Source organism: Silurus aristotelis (assembly GCF_946808225.1).
Source record: "Silurus aristotelis genome assembly, chromosome: 27".
Taxonomy (NCBI): Eukaryota; Metazoa; Chordata; class Actinopteri; order Siluriformes; family Siluridae; genus Silurus; species Silurus aristotelis.
The window spans coordinates 9,139,100-9,164,840 of record NC_139600.1 but is presented as its reverse complement, the minus strand read 5'-3'; the positions used below and the strand labels follow the sequence as shown (position 1 = coordinate 9,164,840).

The following is a 25,741-nucleotide window of genomic DNA, read 5'->3' as shown; positions in this document are numbered from 1 at the left end:
TGACTCCTAATTTGACATTTTTGGCTCGAACAAACTTTTGTAAGACGGATAAGATGTTAGCAGACTGCCTTACACCCACAGTCAAACATGGAGGTGGAAGCTCAATGGTTTGGGGTTGTTTTGGTGCAGGGAAGGCTGAAGATTTATTCCAGGTGAAAGGAGACCTGAACAAACATGGCTACCATTCCATACTTCACTATGCAGGTTCATCTGGACTGCGGCTCATTGGAACCGACCACCAAAAAAAAAACGCGGCAATGACCTGAAGCGTAGGTCTAAAGTTCTGTAAGTCTTATTCAGAGAGTGAAGAACACCTTTTGCAAGTTTAACAAGCATCCTGGAAAAGTATTTTAACTGAAGAAACAAACTTTCCAGGTGTCAAAAGTGTGTGAATCTGGTATTAATGGTAAGGGAGGATTTTATATATTTGTTTGGTTAAAGTAAATGATCCTTAAATGATATTATTATTATTATTATTATTATTATTATTATTATTATTATTATTATTATTATTGTTGTTATGCAGTTTATAGTTTATTTTTAAGATTCAAACAATGAAAATGTGCATGTTGTTTTAGTTCGTCTAGATATTACTTTAAATTCGCCCATGTTGGTACAATGGAATAATGTACAATCATTTAAATAGATTAATTGTTGGAACTATCATCAAAAATCCATACCAATACTTACGAAAATGACCTTTAGAGGCCAATTACTGATGCACATGGGCCGTTTGTTTTCACACTGTTTTTTATACTGTAATAAAGTCCAAAAAGCTCTTTAGAAATAGTTACAATTACATTAGAGACAATCAGTTTTGCAGGAGATTCAAACAATTTAATAGATTAATCTCTCAGGAAGTCATTGTAAATCCAAATTAACACAGTAAAATTGTATTGCAGTCTAATCTCTGGATTTGAATCCTTTTGGAGTCTAGTGGTCTAAATTAAAGAGAACAACTCACAAGGGTAAACTTGAGGTCGTAAAACCTGACGAAGGTTAAAGGGGTGGACCAGCCCACAGCGTTGCATATGTCCTGTAGGGGAACCCCTGTGGACCAGGCTGTAGAGGCCGCCATACTGAATAAGTCTTGACTCTGAAAGGAGTGGGAAGACCAGAGGACTCATAACATGTGGTAATGGCATCCACTATCCATCTGCTGAGAGTCTGCTTATTGGGGATGCCTGCAAAACGACAGGTTGTAAGTGAGCCATAAGCACCTTAGGCACATACCCAGGTTTAGGGTAGAGAAAGGCACAGGGGTAAACTCCAGGGGAGACGGGGCCACAGACAGAGCATGTAGGTCCCCGACCCTCTTAAGGGAGCATATCGCCAAAAGAAAGGCGGTCCTTACTGACAGGTATCTAATGGCCATCTCGGCCAAAGGCTTGAAGGGGGGTCAGATAGAGCCAACGCATAGAGCCAACGCAACGGCCAAATCCCACACAGACACTCTGGGTTGTATTCCGGGCCTCAGCCATCGGGTGCCGCGTAGGAAACGTGTCATGAGAGGGTGTTTCCCCAGCGACTGGGTACAATAAGCCGCGATAGTGGACACATAAACCTTTAGGGTGGACGGGGCCAACCTTTTGGCAAACTGTTCCTGCAAGAACTTTAGAATTGAACCAACCGGGCAGTGGACTGGGTCTGTGGAGGGAGCTCTGAAATGGAAGATGGTCTCAACTACCTCAGTAAAGAGACCAGCTGCTGGAAACTGTGACCCCTCAGGGGCCACAGCCATAGATTCCATAACTTTGGGTGGGGGTAAACTAGGGTTCCCCCGCCTGAGAGAGGCGATCCCTCCTGGGAGGAAGTTCCCAAGGAGGTCCCTCGAGGAGGGACAGCAGGTCTGTAAACCACGGTCTGCCCGGCCAACGAGGTACCACCTCGTACTCCTTCCTGAAGGATTCTCCCGGGAGCAGCGCGATAGGGGGAAAGGCGTATTGACGTAGCCTCAGCCACATCTACACCATGGCGTCCAGCCCCAGTGGGGCTGGGTGAGAGAGGGAGAACCAGAGGGTTCATTCCAGACCAAATAATTCAGAGATTTTTACATCTTTGTGTTAAATAAATATGTCAGCACGACTGCTTGATTAGACAAGGCAGTAATCAATTCAAGAAACAGACGTTCAGATGAGCTCTTTATTTCCAGCTTTAAAGCCTGACATGAAAGGAAAAGTAATGTCTCAGTTTTCACTTTGTACAATTCCCCCTCGAAAAAAACACACATCAGTTCTGGAAGACAATAGAAATGCCAGAGAAACATTTTTATTATTGCATCAAAATTATTATCACCCACTACTGTACTATACATCTCTTTACATATAATATTATATGTACAATATTTAATTTCACATGTAGTTACTGATATATCTAATAACATGGCTAATCAGCTTTGATACTCGTGTTTGTAAATCTTTTCTCTTTCACCAGATGTAAGTTTATTTTTTATTCTTTTTAGTTTTCCATATTTCCCAGTAGCACATTCCCATCACATTTGCTGATTACTAAACTGGCAAACATCGAAGCTCGTTTCTACAAGTATGATTACGCATTTGGCTCTGTTTCCATTGTCTGCTCATGTGGCGAGACGACAAAAATAATATTTGCATGAAATCTTTACAGTCAAATGTACTGCTTTTCCTCTTCTCATATTCCAACACTCATTCTGACACTTGAAAGAATATATCAACGGTCAAAACACAAAGCTAGACTTGTGGCTGCCTAAGGGCATTGCTCAAGGGCTCAGTCCTAGTAAACAGGAAGCAGTGCAGAGGCTCAGGCTCCAGGCTTGCTCATGAAGCCATGCCTGGTGTCTGGAAACTGATCTCAGGTTTCAGAACCATAAAAAAATCAGAAAATAATGCAGTATAAACACATATTATTTGGGAAACAATACAGATATGCTTTTTGGAATCCTATCGTTATTACTTGAAGAAGGTCTGAACAGCAATAACATGAAAATCAGAAAAGTCAATAACATCGATTCTCTTGTTACAGCTGCTCCTGTGAAGAGGTGGGATATAGTAGGCAGCAAGTAAACAGTCAGTTCAAAAAGGATATCTGTTGAAAGCAGGAATCAAATCGTAATGACGGCCAAGGCCCAAATTCAATTTGTTTAAGCATTAGACTAGAGGCTGACCGATTAATCGGTTTTGGCAATAAACAGGCACCAATAGTTAACTGTTGGAACTATCTGCAAAAATCCATAACAACAGTTTTTACCTGGCTTCCCATCCTATGTCATTACAAGAGCGGCCTCTAAAGGCCAATCACTGACGCACATGGGCCATTTGTTTTGTCCATGTGAGAAGGCATGCTGCACGGAGTGCGTTATATTATGATTATTATTTATAATTTCTTAATTATATAATTAATTTCATCTATGATTTAAATGATTTAGTATTGTTTATTTCATACTGTAAGTTGTATTACTTTTCAGTTCTATTTTATGTGGAATGTTTTTATCCAGAATCTATTTTAAGATCTATCGGTTGATTAATCGGTTATCATAAAATCCTCTATCGGTTGACCTCTAATAAAGACTTTCCGCATGTGTTGGTGCCAGATACCATGGAGCCCATGCCTCGACTGGTCAGAGCTGTTTTTGTGGCACATCGGTGGATTTGTGGGTGGAGGTGGAACTTTCCTGATAGCTGAACTATTCCTGGCAACATTTGGGAATTTAATGTAGAATCAAAGAGATAATAATTTCATATCAATCTTGTAGGTGTCATTGCATGCTTCAGTCAAACTAGTGCTGGTTTGGAACTGTTTTGAAGCATTTGAATACTTGATCAGGCAAGAAACCTAGTTATAGGTGTGTAAGTAGATAGCTCGTTAACTAGCTAGCTGTTTATAACTCCCTTAGGCATACCGGTAGTGTGAGGTGGAACCAAGAAGTATAGAGACTAGCTCCATCTCTTTTACCAAATATCCTCCCTCAGACACCTTAGAACCTGGCAGTAGAACTCGTTGTTGACAGTCTGGCCCCTGGGGACAAACTCTTGATTCAAAATGCCACAAATGTTGGAAAAGACTATGAGCATGCATTGGTCAGGCTGCGGATGTGCCTCACATTTTTTGGTCGTGGAGACAATGGGCTCTTCCACTGTGAGGACTTTTGCTTGATCTTCGATATGAAGGACAGGTCATCAATGGAACGCTGACGGAGTTCTTAGCGGATTTCGACAGGGTGTTACTTCTGCTCTTAGTTCAGCAGCATGGGGACGTACTTGGCAGCAACATGTCACATGTGCAAATCACACACAAGGTTTGCTGGACTGTTCTGTATGACACACCGGCAATGGCAGCAATGTTGTGGATTGTTCTCCGGCGATCATCATGCACAAGTTGCCGAATGGTTTTGACATTTTCGGGGACTGAGTGCTTCCTGATCTCTCATCATTTTCCAGTGATATTCTTCCGCTCTTGAAGCGTGCATGCCACTCAAAACATCTCAAGCGACTCATTACAGCATCGCCGTAACTTGCCGAATCATGTAAAACATCTGTGAGGCAGATTTTATTTAATAACTTGTTGTCCATGATGAAATTACAGCTACCAATGTATACAGGACGATGCCTTTTGGCATACTGACTAATGAAGTTTTATGTAACTTATAAAGATAACTTTAAAGATACAATATTTAAAAGTACAAAAAAGGTAATATTAAAGGTAAGACCATTGTATGAGTTTTTAATTTTTTGTTTATACTTCTTTTTTGAGTTAAATAAAATAAATGAAAGAACATTATGTACTATGTACATTATGATGTACTTGGTTATTCTGGAGTGCCTTACGTAAAGATACCAAAGATGTATCGCTCATATTGTAGCATCTCTCAATAACAATAGTTTCCGCTGTTGACATGCTTCTGATCGGACCATGATGCTTGACTAAGCCCTAATTAAAATATCCTGCATTTACAATATCTCTTTCTTTCATACTTTTATTTGCTCAAGCATTTTTTTCACTTCATTTCTTCTATTCTTTCGATTTGTAATATACAAGAGTAATGTCTAGGTGACCATTGAAGAACTGGTCCACTCATTTTACCCTAATAACGTCCATATTTTCTCAATCAGTCAAAACTCAGTCGGATGTGTCCATGCGTCCAGTCCTATCAAAACAATCAATGTTCCTCGCCCGCGCTCTCTCGTCAATAACCTCTGCATTGTGATGTTTCCATGATGATGGCAGTGTCAGGCTCGACAGAGCACAGTGACTGTAGCCATCGTGGCTCATTGTCCGGTCACACCTCACAAAGCCTCACCTTCTCCCCACGACCTTTGCGTAAATCTGGCGAATCCAATCTGCATGCAAATGAAATCGAGACTTTTGGTGACATTTTTATGGTTATCGCTCCATCCGGCTGCCCAGGATGTGCTGAGGTTACTTTTTTTCTCCGCACACAGATAAAGCACAAAGGAGAGAGAGAAAGAGAGAGCGAGAGAGAGAGAGAGAGAGAGAGAGAGAGAGAGAGATGGATGGATATAAAGAGAGAGACAGAGATATTTAGATGCAGTTTACAAAAGGTGGAAGGTGAAGAAGATTGAGGAAAAGATGTTTTGTTTATGCTTACATCATATAGACAAAATATGTGGACTTGACTATAAGATTTATTTTTTTTAAACATCCCATTCCACATTTAGTTGCTTTTATTATAATCTTTATTCTTCTGGGAAGATGTTCCACTAGATATTGGAGTGTGATCGTAGAGATTTGTGCTCATTCATCCACAAGGGATGTAGTTTAGTCATTTACTGATGTAGGTGAGGAGGTCTGGGATGCAGTCAGCGTTCCGGTTCATTGCAAAGGTGTCCAGTCGAGTGTAAAGCTCTATAGCAGTCGATCTTCCATGCCAACCCAAGTAAACCATATGTTCATGGAGCTGGCTTTGTGCAAAGGGGCATTGTTGTGCTGGAACATGTTTGGGTCTCCTAATCCCAAGTGAAGGGAAAATATCTGGAAAAATCCTATACAACTGTGTGCCAAATCAAAAAATGGTGTCCCAATACTATTGCCCATTAAGTGTAACTGGAACTTGTAAATGATGCCCTGATTGTCCGTGAATGCTGACGTTTTTATGTTTGTTGGTGAAATGGTGATTTATAAATTAACCAGTTTCCCTTATTTTTCTTGTCTTTCAGTTCTTAACCCTGGGATGTAAACTGCAGAATGAACCTTTCGACCAGGTAAGATTTTCTTTTATTTGGTAATTTCTTTTTCCAAACTGGAGCTTCCCGAAGTCTCTCTAAAAGACAAGACAAGAGACAAAAAAAGGTGATACAAGCGAAAAGCCTAGACACCATTAGAGAGATAGAGTGACAGATCGAGGAAGAAGGCGAGAGTGAGGCGGATCTCCGAACAACCTCAAAAGACCTGCTGAAGTGGCGCGATTTTTTTATGAAGGTGAAGCCATGAGCCTGACGGATATGAGAATATTTCACCGACTTTAATACAAGCGATATTAACCCAAATCACCTTCAATTATTCACTTTATGAAAATAATATCTTTTTATTCATACCGTTCGCTGTATTGATTCTCGCTGTCCTCTCAAACGTCTCTCTAACAGTGATGGATAGCACCCTAATGTACAATAAACGTGATGTCTATAATGCAGCACTACTGCATTGCTGTGGAGATGCTCAGCTCCAGTAGCTCCTTTAACTGGAAATTTTATTAGATATAACACCCACTTATAATTCTATAAACTGGTGTTTGGGGGAGGTATAAGCTCACTGGTTAGAAAACTGGGTTACTGATGGGAATGTCAAGGGCGCCCTGGTTTCGCCAAACTACCACTCTGGGCCCCTGAACAAGGCCCTTAACTCTCTGTGCTCCAGGGGTGCTGTATCATGTCTGACCGTATATAGCAAGGATATGCGAAGTGGGAACTCCACTGTGCTGTAAAAGTACACGTGACAAGTAAAAAAAGCACCTTTCTTTCCTTCTTTCTTTCTTTCTTTCTTTCTTTCTTTCTTTCTTTCTTTCTTTCTTTCTTTCTTTTTTCTTTCTTTCTTTCTTTCTTTCTTTCTTTCTTTCTTTCTTTCTTTCTTTCTTTCTTTCTTTCTTTCTTTCTTTTTCTTGACGAAACCAGTTCATCAATTTACATTTTTCTTTTGTATCATAAGATTCAGATTCAGACCTCACACGGCAACGCTGTTGTGTAAAAAAAACCTTCAGAAACACGTGCATGCACATTCTCATTTATTAACGCACATCATGTACATAAAGAAATTTCAAGCACGTTAATATACTGCCGCCATTTTGATTTTCGTTTATCTCGATCATCGGTTACCTCAATGCTTTTTGGCGACCCCCCTAGGACATCGACATAACCGGGTTCCACTGTATGTATATATATATATATATATATATATATATATATATATATATATATATATATATATATACAGTATCAAAGAGTAAACATCATTATACATGGGCTTGTTAGTGTTCTTAGCCTGTTCTGGATTTATAAATCTCTCTTTCTGGCTTTCGTCTGAAAATATAATATGGCTACAAACTTTAGAATCAAATTGTTGTAAATTGTTTTTCGTTTTATATTTCTGTATTTGCCATGGCTTTTTATTGGAATGATTTTACTACACATAATATACAGGAGTATCATCCAATTAAGAAATAGATTAACAAATGTATAAAAATCTTCAAAAATGTCAATTAAAAAAGTCCTGTTTTAAATGAGACACTAAAATTAATAGTATAATAGGGTTAGGGTTTTTAAAAAAAAAATGTATGTTAAGTGTGTGAAGGCTTTTTTTTTTACTGGTTTTTAGCATAGTGCATAATGGTACTTTATATCCTAGAGTGGAACACAATTCAGGGCTAGATTATTTATTAGGTAGGATGTGTTGTATGCTAATGCTAGCTAAATGAAATGCCAATACGAGGTTTAGATAGAGAACTAGCTAATCCGTTGACATCGCACCAACAGGCACCTAGTGACTAAATTGAAAAGAAAAAAATCTGAAACGAAGATCATATGTAATAAAAAGCTATGAGCCCATAAACTAGGATAAACTCTGAAGTAAATCTAGAAGGATACTAAGTCATTTGTCAGGAGATGCTTAGAGTTGTGCAGCATTTTTTATAATCCATGTAAACCTCAGGTCAGCTCAGTTGATTAAACACCGGTGTGCAACACATGCACCTTTCCATCTTGACACACTTCACACTCGAAATCATATAAGCATGATTTTTTTTTATAGCATCTCACCTTAAAAATGGTTCTTGCCATGTCATGATCCTGTCGATCCCTTGAACTGATAGAGCTCAGCCCTTGACCCTATGTGTGTTTTACCGGTTTGCGCTGCACCTGTGGGTCATCCTAACCGAGTTGATTTACTGCTATGATCTTCAGCGTAGCCCCTCTTCATGAGAGAGAGAAAAGTGAGTGAGCGGATAGTTTTTCTCCGTCTGTCTCAAATGAATAGTAGGCTAGTTGAGTACAGACCGACAAAGATTTAGTAGCTTTTTAGAGTCGCACAATAATGGTGTGAACGTCACAAACAAATCGCTCGTTAACGAAATCGTAACGAGTTACCTGCTCGAGGAATAAAAAGGCTTCCTTGCATTTGATTCATTCATAAATTATAACGCAACACAATCATTCATCGTGAAGTTTCGGTTCCATATTTCAAAACGCTAAATATAAACACAAGTGGACAATCAGTAGTTCAATATGTTTGAACGTTACATCGTTAATTAGTTTGTTAATGAGTAGCCCACAAAAAATACTCCCCGAAACAGAAAATGTAAGCATACGTGAGGCTTATGCTGTAATGCATCAATTACAAGAAAAAAAATAAAAAAATTCTTAGCAGCTAATATCACAGTGAAATAATTAATGTATTAATTAAATAAGTGAGCCCAAATGTAACCATGATTGAAATGCAAATAACTGATCAGCCCCCTTGCTGCATGTGTCCTTGGACAAAATTCAAGACGGCTTTAATTTCAAACACTTTCACTGACATCGAGTCTTTCATCGCAGGAGAATGTCAGCCATTTTTTGTCTGTCCTCATACACTTGCCTCTTGTTTCACGAATAAATTTCTCGAATTCTGGAATGTCTTGCTGCACTGATTGTTCATTTACCTTCATTCATTTATTCCTTTTTTAGCTAATTTTTTTTTCTTCCCTCTCACCCAGCACCTGCTTTCATTCCGAATTGTTTGCATTAGTCATAATTCAGGCGCCAAGGCCCATTAATCAGCTCTTTCAAAGTCCTCCCGCAGCTTTCAGCTCCGCAATCGGCCCTATTCATCATAAGCAGCCGAATGGATGCGCAGCGCCAAACCTGTACCTTTTATTCTACCTGTTCCTGCGATTTAATTTTTTTCATGCGACCGCAGGATTTTTCTGCCGGAAACAACAGCCAAACAATCTGAAACGCGGACACGCTGCGTGTTACATGCAAAACAAAGTGCGTGCAATGGAGGGAAACGTGTGACGCCCCCGCTATAGAGAGACTAAGAGAGCTTGTCGATGAAAAAGAGAGATCTGTAAAAAGGACTCGCCCACATGTTTGGGATAATCAAGAGCGTCCCTTCATCTAAAGCCGTAGCGGCTCGGCCGGCCCTTTACTGATTGCGTAATAACGTGCCGCATCTTTCGTTTCTCCAGAAGGCCGCGACTCGTTAATTCTCTCTGCGTTCTCTGATTATTAAAATGCTAATCGCTCCAACAATCAAGGCCGGCGTGTGCCGTAGACAAAAAAAAAGAAGCTTCCAGAAGCCGAGGCGCTTGTTTACCTCCACGTCACTCAAGGCCGCTCACAGAAGTATTAATATGCTTCGTGAAAAAGACAATGGGTCATGTGATTGCCCTCAAGCTTGTCTTCTATTAAATCTGTGTCCTACATAGAAGACAATTATTAATGAAATATTCGAGCGGAATGAAACAGGACACGAGTTCCTACATCCAAATAAATCAATTTGCTTTTCGAAAACCAATCACTTGGCATGGAATCTCATGTAGGAGTCTATAAATGTGTTGCTGTATGGATCTGATTTTGCCCTGAAGGTACAGTGAAGCTCAAACCTGCCTAGAACAGAGCAGCATGTCAGTCACATAGCTCTTATTAGGATGTCCTCTCTTTTCTACTCTTGCCTTTTTTTTGTCGGGGGGGGGACTTAAGCTAATTTCATGGTCCGCAGCTCATGGTAAGGATGCGAGTCGTAACTTCATCGCACAGTGGGAATTAAGGGGACACAAAAAAAGGGAACCGGTCGTCTGTTACATGTGGCCTCTTTAACGCAACAGTGATGACTTTACATGCGTAGACATTTAAAACAAGGTATTAAGGAACTCTTAATAAAGAAATGTAGCAAGGTTTACACGGATTAGCTTTAGAGAATTGTAAGCGCTTGCACTTCAAATGAGTTCTTTTTTAGACAGGAAGTCAGGGTCATTAGGGAAAACAAAACAGTGCAGATTATTAGGGCTGACAGACATCAAGTCAGTTACTAACTCATGTATGTAGCATCATCTAATGTCTAAGTCTATAAATCAAGCTTCATCTTCAGACATCACTTTAAAGGCTTACGAAGCCTTATGCTAATTTTTTATTTATATTGACAAATTAGTAAAATTAATTTCTTATATTGTATGTAAATAATAAAGTGAGAGACATTTAATAAAATAAAACAGAATGAAATAAAGCATTATCTTTTGTTGCAGAGTAACATGATAAAATATAAACAGTAAAAACTAATATAATCTGCCACAATGCCTTAGTGCTACAATTAGCCATGAACAGTTTCGCAGTGTCCAGCAGTGAACAGTTGACAACCTTTCACGAAGAGTTTCTGTGGGGGTAGGATGCAGTGATCATAACCTGATAGCAATTTCAATAATGATGAAAATTCCTAAACCTGGTGGAAGAATTACATATCATAGATCTTAAAAAACTTTAATCCCAGCCTGTTTGTTGATGAGATCAATAATTCAAATTGGTCGGCAGTTCTTCAGGAGGAGGATGTAAATGCTTCTCTTAACATTTTTATGAACACTTTTAGTAAAATAGTTGATAAACATGCACCTCTCTGGAAAAGATCTATAAAAATCAACAGCGCTCCATGGTTAGATGAAGAGCTAATGTCCCTCATGAGGCAAGGGGGCCAATGTCAAAGATCTGGCCTTTAAATCAAAATGTGATGTAGACAAAGCACATTATCGCAAGTTGAGAAACAAAACTACAAAATTAAATAACATAAAAAAGAAAGCATATTATGGACAAAAAATCTCCAATACTATGAATGATAGCAAACAATTGTGGAAAGTATTACAGGAATTGATGTGTAAAAAGCCAAATAATTTGAATATGTATATGGAGACTAATGATGGTGACATTATTAGTAAACCATATGATATTGCCAATATTTGAATAATTTTTTTTATATGCAAAGTAGAACAATAAAGATCTTGTATGACAATGCTAGATATTGAATCTCCTTGTGACAATGTCAGATTTATTATGAGAGGGAAAACTTGTTCCTTGTCATTTTATACTTTTAGTGAGGACAATGTTAAGAAGTTGCTTCTCTTTTTATCTGATGAGAAAACGCCTGGTACTGATCATCTTGATGGCAAAATTTTTAAAATTGATGCAAATATTTTGTGCAAACCAATATGTCACACATTTAACAGATCAGTCCTCAGCGGAGTGTTTCCTAAGCTATGGAAACAGTCTAAAATTGTACTAAAATGGTTCAAATGTTAGAGTACTTTACATTAAATGAATTGCTTACTAGTTCACAGCATGCCTATAGACCAGGCCATTCAACTAACACTGCATTAGTGCATATGGTTGATCAGTGGCTTACATATATGGAGGATAAAAGACTTGTTGGTGCAGTACTTTTAGATTTTACAGCTGCATTTGATGTAATTGACCATGATATTCTGTTGTCAAAGCTTAAGTATTATGGGTTCTCACAACTGTCTGTTTCACTGATAATGAGTTATCTAATGGCAGAACTCAGCAAGTATTTTTTAATGGTAGTTTTTCTGACAGTAAATGTATACCATGCGGTATTCCACAGGGCAGCTGTTTGGGTCCATTTTTATTTTAAATTTTTGTGAATGATTTGCCCCATGTTGTTAGAAATGCAGAAGTTGTACTGTATGCAGATGATGCAAGTTTATTTTGTGCATCTCCTTCAATCACTAATTTAAGTCTGAACCTTCAAAACCAATTAAATTTGATTATCAACTGGGTTAATATAACCAAATTAGTTTTAAATATTTTCAAAACCAAATGTATCGTTTTTGGTACTAAACATTTGTTAAATAAACCTTGTAACCTAAATTTTACTATTGAAACAATTTTGGTTGAGCAGGTTACTAAAATTAAACTCTTGGGTGTCAAGCTGGATAATCAGCTCTCATGGACTGATCAGATAAATCATATTGTTTCCAGGATGGGCAGAGGCATTGCTTTGTCTAGGAAGTGTGTGCCGTTTTGTCCACCCTCAGTCTTAACAACAGTTGTCCAGTCTCTGGTCTTGTCACACCTGGAGTACTGCTCAGTTATTTGGTCCAGTGCTACACAGGAGCACTTGAAAAAACTTCAACCTGCACAGAATAGAGCTGCCAGGGTAGCTCTTGGCTGTTCGTACAGGACCAGTGTGAATGAGATGCACACTATATTAGTATGGCTGAAGGTACAGGATAAGGTAAAGATAAGTCTTCTGTGCTATATGCATAACGCCATCTATAAAAATAATCCCAGATTTTTTGTGGATAAATTGGTGAACAGTGGGTATTGCCACCAACATATTACTCAGCAGGTCAGCTCTGGTGATTTAGTTGTTCCTTTTGCACAGTCAAATTATATGAGGAGAACTGTACTATTTAGATCCTCGGTAGCTTGGAATCAACTGTCAATGTGTATAAGACAAATAAGTAACAGATATTATTTTTAAAAAGATGGTGAAAAATGTATGATTTGTAATAAAAATCAAGTGTAATGACTCAAATTGAATTGTAATAATTTTTTTAATAACATATTGTAAAAAGTGTGGTGTGATTGTATATAATATTTTTTGATTTTGTAAAATGGACCCCAGGAAGATTAGCGACCACTCGTGGAAGCTAATGGGGTTCCAAATAAATAAATAAATAAATGAATAAATAAACCTAAATAATGATGACTATAATGAATGGACATTTAGTGTCACCCAGATGAGAACTGATTCCTTCTTTAGTCTGGTTCCTCTGAAGGTTTTCTCCTCATAAAGACAGACAGACAGACAGATAGATGTCATTTCATATTACAGGGACACAGCAATGGGATGCAGTTATGCATCTACCAGAAGTGCAAATAGTAGCAATTGTGCAAATTGATAAGTGCAGTTAAATATGCAAAGTGGATAAATGTAGAGCAAATAAATATATAGGTTATGAGCAGTGAAAAATGTGCATGAGCTTTTAAATAAATACAATAAATAAATATAAAGTCTCTGGAATACAGTTATATGCATACTGTGAATACTTTCTAAGACGAGACGAGTTCCGAAAATCCGCGAATTTTGGACGCACCCAAGCAGCCCCTATAGTACCCTAGTGAACTCATCAAGACATTATAAATCTTTAATACAATAATGTGTTTTAAAAGATTTTATGAAATTTGTTAGTGAAAAAAGTTTAAATCGTTATTCACAACGTTCTGAACATTCGAATGTGTATATATACAGTGAGGAAAATAAGTATTTGAACACCCTGCTATTTTGCAAGTTCTCCCACTTAGAAATCATGAAGGGGTCTGAAATTGTCATCGTAGGTGCATGTCCACTGTGAGAGACATAATCTAAAAAAAAAATCCAGAAATCACAATGTATGATTTTTAAACTATTTATTTGCATGATACAGCTGCAAATAAGTATTTGAACACCTGTCTATCAGCTAGAATTCAGACCCTCAAAGACCTGTTAGTCTGCCTTTAAAATGTCCACCTCCACTACATTTATCATCCTAAATTAAAAAAAGGTCCACTGTTGGAGCAATCATTAGAAAATGGAAGAAGCTAAACATGACTGTCAATCTCCCTCGGACTGGGGCTCCATGCAAGATCTCACCTCGTGGGGTCTCAATGATCCTAAGGAAGGTGAGAAATCAGCCCAGAACTACACGGGAGGAGCTGGTCAATGACCTGAAAAGAGCTGGGACCACCGTTTCCAAGGTTACTGTTGGTAATACACTAAGACGTCATGGTTTGAAATCATGCATGGCACGGAAGGTTCCCCTGCTTAAACCAGCACATGTCCAGGCACGTCTTAAGTTTGCCAATGACCATTTGGATGATCCAGAGGAGTCATGGGAGAAAGTCATGTGGTCAGATGAGACCAAAATAGAACTTTTGGGTCATAATTCCACTAAACGTGTTTGGAGGAAGAAGAATGATGAGTACCATCCCAAGAACACCATCCCTACTGTGAAGCATGGGGGTGGTAGAATCATGCTTTGGGGGTGTTTTTCTGCACATGGGACAGGGCGACTGCACTGTATTAAGAAGAGGATGACCGGGGCCATGTATTGCGAGATTTTGGGGAACAACCTCCTTCCCTCAGTTAGAGCATTGAAGATGGGTCGAGGCCGGGTCTTCCAACATGACAATGACCCGAAGCACACAGCCAGGATTACCAAGGAGTGGCTCTGTAAGAAGCATATCAAGGTTCTGGCGTGGCCTAGCCAGTCTCCAGACCTAAACCCAATAGAGAATCTTTGGAGGGAGCTCAAACTCCATGTTTCTCAGCGACAGGCCAGAAACCTGACTGATCTAGAGAAGATCTGTGTGGAGGAGTGGGCTAAAATCCCTCCTGCAGTGTGTGCAAACCTGGTGAAAATCTACAGGAAACGTTTGACCTCTGTAATTGCAAACAAAGGCTACTGTACCAAATATTAACATTGACTTTCTCAGGTGTTCAAATACTTATTTGCAGCTGTATCATACAAATAAATAGTTAAAAAAATCATACAATGTGATTTCTGGATATTTTTTTTTTATTATGTCTCTCACAGTGGACATGCACCTACGATGACAATTTCAGACCCCTCCATGATTTCTAAGTGGGAGAACTTGCAAAATAGCAGGGTGTTCAAATACTTATTTTCCTCACTGTATATATATATATATATGGGAGGTCCCCTGGTGGTCTAGTGGTTAAGATGCAGCGCTCTCACCGCTGCGACCCGGGTTCGATTCCCGGTCAGGGAACCATCCCCAGCCACTCTCAGTGCCGGTCCCAAGCCCGGATAAATTGGGGAGGGTTGCGTTAGGAAGGGCATCCAGCGTAAAACATATGCCAAATCAAAACGTGCGGAGGATCCGCTGTGGCGACCCCTAACGGGAGAAGTCGAAAGAAACTATACTATATATATATATATATATATATATATATATATATGAAAAGGTATACACAGTGTATATAACATCTTAGCTAGCTTTTGCTTGCCACTGTCACCACTGGCTCACTCATTAGGACAGAAAACGTTTATTTATATTTATAATCTTTTTTATTTTGCTGATTTGGGTTAATGTCTATTGTTCAAATCTCTATGACAAATACATAAATTAATCTATGACGTGATAGAAAACTTAAGATCTCATGATAGAGTGGGTGTTTGTAGAGCTTTACTTCTGTTCTCTCCACACAGGAGGCCACGATGTACGTGGAAAATGACATGTTTGGTTATGATGCTCTCACATTGCGCTCTGTATGTAGACTAATAGTAGACACCTAAAAGCATTTGAAAGCATCTCCGGTCCTGTCGTCAGTCACATATCAGTTGTCATCAGCGAAACATTAACAGCGCAATTGATCAATATCAGACCTTTGAAAGCCCGCCGCAAGCTCGTACACCGTTATGTACCCCACCACACGCAGAAGTGGAATCGCAGCGTTTTTTTCTTGTAAGGAATTTTAGATCAGTTATTAATATACCTTCGATTTTACAGGAAAAAAAGGACAAAGTTATTTCATGAGGTGATCAGCTGCGACAGAGCTGAACTTGCTGCTGAGTGTGTGCCTTCTTGTTTTCTTTCGTTAATCTTTTCACTGCCGGAGATAATAATTGTTTTCGCTCATTTAAATACTATTGCTAAATGCAGACTTGTTAGTGGTTTGTCTCTCTTTGTTTTTGTTTTTTGTCCCTTTCTAAAGGAAACTATATCTTTGAGTTTTGGGGCATCAAGAGCTTCCTGAAAAGCATTATTGTGCTCTCAGGAAAGGTTAGCTGGTTTGATGATGGTGGTAGAGAGTGCCGTCTTCCTCATCAAACCATTCAGTGAGCACCTGGGCACTGAGCATGGGGGTGGTGTCATTCCAGAAGAGACCACTCCCAAATAGAGAGATGTGAGATGTATGTGTTTTTATTTTGACCGCTGCGGCCCGGGTTCGATCCCCGGTCAGGGAATCAATCCCAGCCATTAGGGATGCACAAGCCTTAGTGACCACCAATCAGGATCGAGCATGCACTCTGTTTTAAACGTGCTTTCATTACTACTTGGTGGTATCTACTTATCACCTACTGTACATACAGTTCAGCATCAGTTCAATAGCAAACAGAACATTTAGCAAGAAAAAAATGATGGAGGAAACTCCTGACTTGCCACAGCACCCGTGGCCTTATTTGTGCATTTTTTCTGAAGTAGTTGAAAAGAAGGTTTTGGGCTCATGATTATTGTAATAGATATCAATCAGTGTTTGACTCAATAATATCATTTTATTAATAGATTGTTGTGCTGAGAGTAACATTAGAGTCTTTTCACATGAACTGAGTTAAAGCAAAAGTTAAATGACAAAAATTATAATAACATTATAGCCATATCATAGTACTTTGGATACTTCAGTACATTTGAATGCAAATACTTTGTACTTTTACGTAAGTGAAAGTTTAAAGGCAGCATTTTTACTTCTACTGGAGTCATCTTTTGTATCTCTTTTCTAACTTAAGTACAGGTGGCCCTCGAGTTACGATATAGAGAGATGGACCGGAGTGTTCGTAACTCGATTACCGTATTTTTCGGACTATAAGCCGCTACTTTTTTCCCACGTTTTGAACCCCGCGGCGTAAACAACAAAGCGGCTAATTTATGGATTTTTCCTGGGTTTTTCCCGGTTTCACAAACTTCAAGCCAAAAAACTGATCCCCATAACATTGGACCAATGACATTTCCGAACGGAAACTAAAAAAATGCACCTCACCTGTGTTCTGAGCTGCACGGCATCGGGAGAAAAAAATTAAACGCGCGACGATTCCAAAAGAAAAACTCCCGAAAGAAATAGTTGTGAAAGGAAGGAGGAAGACAGTGAACAATGACTTACTTGGTAGGCTACTGTTTAGATACAAGCCGTTGTAACGTGTTGAGTCATGGTGAAGGGAGAGCTCGCTAACTCCAGTTGCAACAGAAATCATATAAGTACAGACAGGTTTCCAAAACTCGTGCTTTTTTATTTTTCTTGGCAACAGCGTTACGGGTTAGTCAAAGAAACTTAGAAATGAGCATCAGAAAATAATAAGGACATATTCCTCGGTCTCCACACATGCAGTAATAGCGGAAAAATGGCTAGCTATGGCAGGCTATTCCCAAAATGCCGCTCTGCTCTTAAAGGAGCCACAACATATTTCACCCATAACACCGTGTTACAGACACTGTCTTTTGTTAAAGCCTGTGTAAAGTTGATTAGTTTCAATGTAGACACCTGCGGCTTATAGACAGGTGCGTTTTTATGTTCAAAATAAAAATATTAGTAAAATTCAGTGGGTGCGGCTTATATTATTAGATATTATATGTGCTTTATAGTCCGGAGATTACGGTATCCATATGTCGAGAAGATCGAGACTTACGCGTCTATGTTTACGGCGTTGTAAAATCTGGATAGCGTGCGCAGATTTTAAAAGTTTTTTCGAATATATTTTGATTTTCTTTGCATTCTTTGCAAGTTGGGCAATCGTAGGTCATGGGCTGACTGTACATGGTTTGTGCACTTTGTCCTTGTCCACCACTGGAGATAATCTACTAATATCTCCTGCTATTTTTTTTTGTTGTTGTTGGGTTGCCAGTGTTTTTTTCCTTCACAGGAAAATAAACAAAACAAACAGTTGATAAAATAAATTTTTCATAATGCAAATCGATGTTTACTGTATGTGTCCTTCTTGCGATGGGAAAAATGGTTGATGATGGAGTTCCAGCGGGATAACCTGTCTGTGTGTGTGTGTGTGTGTGTGTGTGTGTGTGTGTGTGTGTGTGTGTGTGTGTGTCATGTCTTAAAGAGATCTCAAATGAACAGGGCATATGAGTGTGATTGCGACTAATGTTGACTTCCTAATTACACTCGTGGGTCTTTTTACAAAACGCCTCAGGCCAGCCTGTCTGTGTAAACAAGCATCCCATCAGCACCAAGCAATATCTCTTTCCAAAAAAAAAAAAGTAAATAAATAAAAAGAATGATGGATTAAAAAAGAAAAACAACATAAAACGCATCTTGCAGCAGCATCTGGCTACTTGTTCAATGGCGTTCTGACCTCTGGCTGTCTCACAGCCACTCCTAAGGGCGCACACAAACGCTGCTTATTTCTGTCATTACAGGGCTATAGAGCTTAGTTATACATGACGTGATATTAATTATAGTTGGTAAACAATAGCAGTTATGGAGATGATTGCACGCAATCTGCTTCACCCGTTTGGCGTCCGCTATTCTCACAAGCGATTAAGAGCCGCAACCAGGACAGATGTTCAAGATGAGTTCATTGGCATGTTTAATTAATTGCACTTGAGATAATTATTCAATCATTGCTTTGATTACTTTTAGCCGCTTCCCAGATTACGCACTAAACGGCTGCTTGCTGTCAGTAGGACGGAAAATGGGATTCAGTATTTGCAGTCAGATATAAAAAAAAATGATACACAAGCGGAGTAGGCCTGGCAGTGACTGCTAATCAGGTTTGCCTTCATTTTAATCAGCTTGAAGTCTGATTGTGGTATTTATTGCACGACCACCTGTTGTTTGACGTCTAGCTCCAAAATCGTCTCATTTGTTGCAGCAGACTGGTAATATGCCTGTTTATACAATGTATTACAGCCGTTGTTAAAAGTTACAGGTACAGTACAGACAGCTTATTATAAATAGCGACGATTCGAAGTTTTTAATGTGACTCAAGAATGAGTCATCTCGAAGAGAGAGTTGTTCATTTTCTACGAGACGTGCATGAGCAAATCACCACAAAATCCCTGGGAAACAGAATTGAGTAGTTTACTTCAAACTGTTCCAGTCCGGGTCGTTCGTTCTTTTATCACGTGACTCCCATAAATGCTGTGCAGTGCATTATACAAGAAACAGAAATGAGTAGTTCAACTTTAGTCCGAGTCGTTCGTTCTTTTGTCACGTGACTCCCATATACGCTATACAGTTTATATACTTATATATATAGTGCAACCTCGATACTCGCGGGGGTTACGTTCTACGACCCCTCGCGAGTAACAAAAAATGGCCAGGTTTTGACTCTTCTCCTTTTGATGGGTCCTTTTTTTAAGGGGAATTGTACATTGTACAAATTTGTGATTTACTTGTCATAAATGTTTTATTTACTACTATAAATAAAGAATACGATAATAAAATAGTTTTTCAAACATTTTAATGTAATTGATTAGTACAAACTCTGTTTTAAAATGTTACTCCGTACTTTCTAGCCACTCGCGACTTCTCGCAAACTATCAGGTATTTTGCGAGATACTCTTCCAATCGAAAAGTAGCGAACTGTCAAGGTCGCGAGTGTCAAGGTCGCGGGTATCGAGGTTTCACGGTATACATAAAATAGGTAGCTTTAGTCAAAGTTTGTGTATGGAAACATTTTGGGGGAATCTGCTTATTAAAAGTGTACCATTTGATTTCTGATCATAAAAACAAAATGAACGTAATGACTCAAAAAAAGATTTGTTTATTTTGACGAACGAGATTCAAATATCCAAGTCACTAAAATGATCCCATCTTCCAATCACTAATTATAAAGTGAAGTAAGATAGTGGGGTTGCACATTAAGACTGATGTTAATGTTCTTTCAAAACAATATTGTTCTCACTGAGGGATTTTGATCAGAAGTGAAGCAAAGGCTTTATGGCTGAAAGCAACACAACACGGCATTGCAAAAAAAAACAAAAAACAACAACAACAACAAAAAAAAAAGAGCATTTGCTATAAAGTCTTCTTCAGTTTGCCTCTATAAACTTTAGCTTTGTTTAATGCTATACAAATACTGTATAAAATACAACAAAACATGCTTATTTATGCATATTTATTTTACTTCTTGTTTACGTTTATATTATACTGCTTACCCAATGAATGATAGTTACTATCAATACATACACAATAATAATTTTTAATAGGTTGTTCAAAAAGTACTTGAGTGTGTTGCAAATCATGGGCCATCTGATGTATATAAGACCGGGTCGAATTACATTCAGGATATTTTGGTGTCTGGCTCCTTTTTTATGAAGAAACTTTTTGATGGTTTATATTTTTTATTTCGTTAATAATTTCCTGCATAGACCTAAAGACAAGGATGTTCGAAACTATTTAATATAATAGAACATTCAAGCTTTATTTATCGATTTTGCAACATTTACAGGACAAAGGACTTACATTTGAATGCATGTCCGCTGGTGTCGCTCACCGCCTTGCTGCTTTTCTTTGTTTTCTGTTTGTATGGAAGAATTGAATAGAAATGCTAAAGCAGCTGACAATATATTAGCAAAATGTATTTTTGAATGGTTTTGCAAAATATAATCTAGAATAGACATTCATAAGAAATAAAACACGTTTACCTTTCTGAAAATATAAAAAATGCAAAAACGTGATTTTCTCTGACACGTTTTCTTCAGGTTTGTAGACGTTCAGTGTCAGGATTGTTCCTGAAAAGCATCTGCAACTCTGTCAAAAATTTAATGCCGTCTTTGTCAAACACCTGATTTTCAGACGCATGCACCACGTGTAATATTCCACCTCCATAAACTTGTCCTCGAAGATCAATGAAAACGTTCCGATAAATTTCCTCGATCAGATTCACCCCGTTTTCAGAGCTTCAGTGCACAAAGTATGTACTCAATCAATTATCTGGTCATGTGACATATCATGAGGAGCAACCCGATCGTTTAATTTCGCCAGCATTTTTAGCAGAATAAAAATAGCCGTGTTTGTGCTGTTCTCAGTCCAGCATCGGACCTGTTACTTTCATTCTCATCACAAAGACTGTGTGTCTGCAAGAAAAAGACAAGGCTGCAAATCTTTACCACCGACTGTCTTGACAACGGATAGAGCGAAGGCATGCGTTACCCAAACAAAGCCTCCATGAAGTCAAACGGAGTCTTGGTTTTTGACAGCACCTCTTCATAGATCCTCTCGATGACTAATCGAGGAAACTGCTTACAGATGTTTTTACCATCAGCTATACATAGTTGATGCACCATGAATAAAATTTAAAGGATGAATTCTAGCATTTGCTTGTGCATAGTCGCTAACATCAGTGTTCTGGCAAGGTTTGTGCTGCAAAAGGAGAAATTGTAGCAGGCGTGGAGTTAATGTGATGTAAAATTCTTATTGATTCACTCTCTTGGCATTGAGAACTTGAGAAGTTTCCATTTCTACTCCTCTGTTGTGTTGTCACAAAAGCCAGTTCACTTTCAGCCTGCAGACAAACATATTATGTTTAGGTGGCCTATTTTTGAAATATACAAATAAACTTAACATATATAATATAACACACTCACACACATACATATATATATATATATATATATATATATATATATATATATATATATATATATATATATATATATATATATATATATATATATATATATACACTTTGAGTGCCACTGTCAGGGATTCACCCTGCCACGCCCCCCTCTGTAGCTGTCAGGGATTCACCCTGCCACGCCCCCCCTCGTTAGCAGTCACGCTGCTTCCCAAGATTACCGACAGCTGTGGCTCATGAAAGATCAGACTACATAAACTCACGTTCTTGAGTCACAGGCTGTCGGTCGTTATATTGTCAAGCTGGACAATCGCGTGGCTGCTCGGCCGCCGGCTGTATATCCGAATTCCACTTCCGACTTGGATTACTCAGTGCCGAAGGCTTTATGGATTATGCTTGGGACATTCGAACTCATAGCGGACAACGCGTATCGAGCGGATGTCTTTGTTTGTTATTTTCAACGGCTTATGAGTGTTTTTGTGTTGTACGGTGTTTTGAAATAAAAGGACAATGATCGGACTATATCGGCTTCCGCGTCTGCAGCCTGACAGAACGACCGACCTAAACCGAACGCGGATTCGACACACCGCGTTTCCGACCGCGACGGATCGGCAGCTGAACCCGGCTTCGGATTTCCTCCGGAAGCTCAGTGCCGCTCCTCGCGGATCAGATCCACAGAAGCCGGATCATAAGAGCGCGGCTGCGCCTCGCCCCTCAGAGTGCGCGAGGGGATTACCGGCTCGTTACTCGGGGAAAAAAGACGAATTGGGCGGATTTCTGCAAGGCATCGGCGAGTATGTGGCTGTTAACATTTCCCGGTTTCCTTCCGAACGAGCCAAGATTGCCCTCTGTATTTCCCTCCAGTCTGGTGAAGTTCTTGCCAAAGCCAGCTCACTATGGAGCGCCAAAGGGGGCAAATTCGGCTCACTCTCCGAATTCAGCGGGCTGCTTCTGGGGAAGTTGGGGATAGAGGTGGTGGATCTCCACTACAGTCCCCTTGAGGAGGAAGGTGCTCCATTCCAAGGTTCTCAAGAGCACGCGGCTCCGTGCCGGATCTCCCATGAGCCTGCAGCTCAGCCCCAATGCTTTAATGAAAGGGCTGCTTCATCTCAGGGTCTCTACCAGCGTGCTGCTGTGTTCCGGGGTTCTCGTGGACGCACCACACCATCTCCGAGCGTCGGCGAGCACACCATGCCGTCACAGAGCTTCTACAGGCGTGCCGCTCTGTTCCGAGGTTCCCGTGGGCGTGCCACGCCGCCACAGTGTCTCCAGGAGCGTGCTTTCCCGCCACAGAGTCTTCACGAGAGCGCCTCGCCGCCACAGAGTCTTCACGAGAGCGCCTCGCCGCCACAGAGTCTTCACGAGAGCGCCGCGCCGCCACAGAGTCTTCACGAGAGCGCCGCGCCGCCACAGAGTCTTCACGAGAGCGCCGCGCCGCCACAGAGTCTTCACGAGAGCGCCGCGCCGCCACAGAGTCTTCACGAGAGCGTCGCGCCGCCACAGAGTCGTCACGAGAGCGCCTCGCCGCCACAGAGTCTTCACGAGAGTCGTCACGAGAGCGCCGCGCCGCCACAGAGTCGTCACGAGAGCACCGCGCCGCCACAGAGTCGTCACCTCCGGTCACAGAAGGCGAAGTGACTTCTCCAAGTCCCTCTCCAGACGACGCCACATCCCAGAGCCCCTTCCAAGGCGACATCTCGCCCACGGAAAGCTCGGCTCCGCCTCAGGACCTCCAAGAGAGCTCCGCCCAGCTCCAGGTCCCTCAAGAGTGCTCCGCCCAGCTCCTGGCTCCTCAAGAGGGCACGACTCCGCTCCAGGCTCCTCCCGAGAGCTCGTCTCCGCTCCAGGCTCCTCCCGAGAGCTCGTCTCCGCTCCAGGCTCCTCCCGAGAGCTCGTCTCCGCCTCCGAGCGACCCCACGAGCTCGTCTCTGCTTCAGTGTCCCAAAGAGAGCTCCACTGATGTCGTGGACCTCCAGACGAGCCCTTCTCCGCTCGTGGATCTCCAGGCAGGCTTCACCTCATTTCCAGGCTGCCCAGTAGGCTCCGATCTGCTCCTAAGGGTCCCAAGGAGCGCCCCTACGCCCAGGGGTTTCCCTGTGCACTCACCCCGGCTCCAGGACTGCGAAAGGGAAGTTAAACCGCTGCCCCCGGGTTCCACCGACGGCGACGGCTCACCCCACAGTCCCGCAGAAGGCGACGGCTCGTCTCCAGCACCCGCAGAAGGCGACGGCTCGTCTCCAACGCCCGCAGAAGGCGACGGCTCGTCTCCAGCGCCCGCAGAAGGCGACGGCTCGTCTCCAGCGCCCGCAGAAGGCGAAGTCTCGCCCCCGGGCTCCACAGAAGGCGACGTTTCGCCCCCGGGCTTCACACAAGGCGACGTCTCGCCCCCGGGCTCCACAGAAGGCGACGTCTCGCCCCCGGGCTCCACAGAAGGCGACGTCTCGCCCCCGGGCTCCACAGAAGTCGACGTCTCGCCCCCGGGCTCCACAGAAGGCGACGTCTCGCCCCCGGGTCCTCTTCAGGGCGAAGGAATGCCCCCGAGTCCTCTTCAGGGCGATGGATCGCATCCAGGCTCCACGCAGGGCAAAGGATCGCATACAAGCTCCACAGAGGACGACCTCTCACCCCCAAGTCCTTCTCAGGGTGACGGATCGCCCCCAGGATCCTCGCATGGCGACGTCGGTCCTCCAGGTCCCTCTGACGGCGACGGCGGTCCTCCAGGTCCCTCTGACGGCGACGGCGGTCCTCCAGGTACCTCTGACGGCGACGCCGGTCCTCCAGGTCCCTCAGAGGGTGGTACGACCTTCCTGGTCTCCGCCCGGGACGTCCTCCACTCCCCGGTCATTGTCATGGTTGGCGTCCAGTTCCAGTTCCCCGCCATGGAGGTCGCTCCGGCTCCAATCCCCGCTGAGGGCTTTACTCAGCCTCCCGTCAGCACCGAGGGCGTGGCTCCGTTCCGGATCCTCCTGCAAGGTGTTGTTCCATTCCGGCTCTCCGCAGAGGATGCTCACCAGGCCTCCGTTGCTCCCAGGCGTCTAAGGAGGCCGTCCTCGGAGTGCCCTGGCCCGCCTGGCATAGGTGGGTTTTGGGGCTTCAGGTGTCGCCCCTGGAGGGGGGGGTACTGTCAGGGATTCACCCTGCCACGCCCCCCTCTGTAGCTGTCAGGGATTCACCCTGCCACGCCCCCCCTCGATAGCAGTCACGCTGCTTCCCAAGATTACCGACAGCTGTGGCTCATGAAAGATCAGACTACATAAACTCACGTTCTTGAGTCACAGGCTGTCGGTCGTTATATTGTCAAGCTGGACAATCGCGTGGCTGCTCGGCCGCCGGCTGTATATCCGAATTCCACTTCCGACTTGGATTACTCATTGCCGAAGGCTTTATGGATTATGCTTGGGACATTCGAACTCATAGCGGACAACGCGTATCGAGCGGATGTCTTTGTTTGTTATTTTCAACGGCTTATGAGTGTTTTTGTGTTGTACGGTGTTTTGAAATCAAAGGACAATGATCGGACTATATCGGCTTCCGCGTCTGCAGCCTGACAGCCACATATGCATGTCGGACGCTCAAGGGCCGACATGCATATATGCAGGTAAGGGCCTATTGTTACTGGGGGGTATAAATGAGAACTGGGCATATGGATCTGCTTGCCACCCCCGACGAGTGGATATGTGGTATTGGTGTGGGGGGTCGAACGGGGGGCCGAAAATAATACTAAGTAATACTAAGAAAAAAAAAAAGAATAAAAAGATTTTGCCCCTTTTATCCCCCTTTTTCCCGGGGGTATTTAACAACAGGAGTGGTATCAGTGTGATCTGCTCCGCACCCCAGACAAGTGGATATGCCATATGTGCATGTCGGACCCTCGAGGGCCGAGATATGACGCACATGTTTAATTCCCCATTCATTTTTTATAGGAAAAATATTTGCCATTTTTTGGTCATGTGATCG

At 41.6% G+C, this 25,741-nt stretch overlaps 1 protein-coding gene across 14 annotated transcripts in view; it reads left to right on the top strand.

The window, feature by feature from the left end:
• LOC310721142 (receptor-type tyrosine-protein phosphatase delta) overlaps nt 1–25,741 on the top strand; it is a 458,849-nt gene that overhangs the window by 170,828 nt on the left and 262,280 nt on the right. For all 14 annotated transcript variants that reach the window (XM_083532456.1, XM_083532475.1, XM_083532454.1 and 11 more), the window contains one exon: nt 6,153–6,197. The gene's annotated coding sequence lies outside the window, so the exon portion shown is untranslated. The remainder of the gene's footprint in view (nt 1–6,152; nt 6,198–25,741) is intronic.